The sequence below is a fragment of the Heptranchias perlo genome, unplaced genomic scaffold, assembly GCF_035084215.1.
Source record: "Heptranchias perlo isolate sHepPer1 unplaced genomic scaffold, sHepPer1.hap1 HAP1_SCAFFOLD_396, whole genome shotgun sequence".
Taxonomy (NCBI): Eukaryota; Metazoa; Chordata; class Chondrichthyes; order Hexanchiformes; family Hexanchidae; genus Heptranchias; species Heptranchias perlo.
The window spans coordinates 175,001-177,500 of NW_027139408.1; the positions used below are offsets into that span (position 1 = coordinate 175,001).

The 2,500-nt window shown below is 55.9% G+C and overlaps 1 pseudogene; it reads right to left on the reverse strand.

Moving 5' to 3' along the window:
- Nucleotides 1–2,162: 2,162 nt before the first annotated feature.
- On the reverse strand, nucleotides 2,163–2,279 carry LOC137312091 (U2 spliceosomal RNA; annotated as a pseudogene).
- Between the last annotated feature and the right edge of the window lie 221 nt (nucleotides 2,280–2,500).

Consider the following 2,500-nt stretch of genomic DNA (forward strand, 5'->3'; position numbering starts at 1 on the left):
ACCCTCACCACCACCACCGCCTTTTCCTCCCCTTGACAAACAGACAGACAGACAGACAGACAGTCAGTCCAGTTCGGGAGCGCAGCTTTCATTAAGCAATGGCGTTTGTGACAACTCATCGTCTGACAGGTTGATGATTTCCCCACACGCCTCCTGCCGAATAAAAGGCTCACCCTCCCGGACACTACCCCCAGAATCACCCACCCCCCCCCCCCCGGGGTGAATATTAAGCCCGAGAACACCGACTGTAACCAACCGCAGTGAAAAGTTGAAGTGGCAACTCATTAACCAGATTTATTTTGGGCAACTCATTAACCAGATTTTTTGTTCATTTGGTTTATGAGTTGCCAAGTGTAAATCTGGTTAATGAGTTGCCACTTCAACTTTTCACTGCGGTTGGTTACAGTCGGTGTTCTCGGGCTTAATATTCGCCCCAGGGGGGGTGTATAGCGGGCGATGGCCGGTGTGGAGTGCGTTTTTTGGGGGTTGATTTTCACTTTGCCTCGCTGGTGGAATTTGTGGGAGGCAGGCAAGGGGATTGGTGTGGGCTGGTGGGCGGCAAGGGAGATGCTTGCTTCGGGGTGTTATCCTCACTTTGGTCCGCTGGTGAGAGTAGGCAGCGGCAGGCCGGCAGGCAGGCAGGCAGGCAAGTGTGATGTAGTGTGGGGTGCAGTGCGGTGCAGTGCAGTGCGGTGCTGCCCTGTCGTTTATGAAAGGTTGTAATGACACTGCTTTGCAGCTGACCATGTCCACTGATTTGTGACGCCCGTATGGAGGCTGATATCTCAGGAGGGCCGAGGCCGATTTCCTCCGGGGACGGCTCGTCGCGTGCGGCAGGACGAGGCGCAGCGGACGGTACCGGGCGCTCGGAGGTGCGGCGCTGCCCGCCGGAGGTACAGCGAAAGGCTGCAAACCGCTTTCCGCCTGCTAACTCGGCGGCCGTCAGACCGACCGACTCCGCTTTACCACCGGAGCTAGAGTCGGGCAAGGGGCACCGAAGGGTACCGGAAGGATCGCGTTCGCACGCCGGGAAGTCGACTAGCGGGCCGCTGAAAGCGAGCCGGGGGCCCCCGGTTTTTCTGTCCCACCTGGAGACTGATATCTCGGGAAGGCCGAGGCCGATTTCCTCCGGGTACGGCTGGTCGCGTGCGGCCGGACCAGGCGCAGCGGACGGTAGCGAGCGGTCGGAGGTGCGGCGCTGCCCGCCGGAGGTACAGCGAAAGTCTGCGAACCGCTTTCCGCCTCCTCTCACCGCACGGCTCTCCATTTCACCCACTGGCGGATTTTCACCCTCCGACTGCTCGCTACCGTCCGCTGCGCCTGGTCCGGGCCCTGTCCGTTGTCATGTTAATGGCAGAGCGGGGCAGGACTGCTTTCACCAGGAACCCGGTTTTCTGGGTCAGAGGTTCCAGGGGAACTGTTTTGTGCGGACTTCCCTGTGTCCGTCCCTCCATGCCTTCCCCCCAGGACTTCCTTCTGAACACCTTTGTCGTTTGAGCGAGGGCCAAAAGCCTGCCTGTGAAAGGGAAGGATCAGCCGGTCGGACCCCTGCTGGTCGCTGCTGCCAGTGCAGCAGGCGTGCGTGTGTCCTCGGCCTCGTGTCCAGGTCCCTCAGGGACTTGAGGCAGCTCTCCCCGGTGGTCTCGTGGTCAGGACCGGGCTTCGACTCCCGGTTGGGGGGGGATGACTTTCTGCTGCAGATTAATTGGCACCTCTGAAAGAAAGTCTCCCCTCCTGAGCGTAAAGCTCCACCCTCACCACCACCACCACCGCCTTTTCCTCCCCTTGACAAACAGACAGACAGACAGACAGACAGACAGACAGACAGTCAGTCCAGTTCGGGAGCGCAGCTTTCATTTGGAAGCAGACCCTGCTTGTTTCAAGTCAACGACGCCAAGTTATTTTGCACTTTGAATTATATCGCTACGTGCGAGCGGCACTCAGCCTTGGAGAAGAAAAAAATACCACTGAGCTGAGAAAGTTCTTTTTAAAAAGGTTTCCTTCCACAGCAGCTCTGAGTGTGAGAGAGAGAGAGAGAGAGAGAGAGATATCAGCTTTATTCTCAGTAATAATATACACACACACACACACACACACACACACACACACACACACAGAGACACTGGGAAAGAGCTGATTTTCCTTTTGAATATCTCCCCACGGGGAGCTGCACCGTTCCCAGAAACACTGCAATACTGGGTCGATGCGTGGAGTGGACGGAGCAAGCCCCTATTCCATCTCCCTGTTCTAAAATTCAATTAAAAATAAAAGTAAATAATATGTGTGTGTGTGTGTGTGTGTGTGTGTGTGTGTGTGTCGGTGTCAGTATCAGTCAGTGAGTCAGTGTCTCTCTCTCTCTCTCTCTCTCTCACTCAGAGCTGCTGTGGAAGGAAACTTTTTTAAAAAGAACTTGCATATTGAAAGAAAGATGTGTCTCAAGCTGCCGGGCCCTGTCCATTGTCCTGTCAATGGCAGGACTGCTTTCACCAGGAACCCGGTT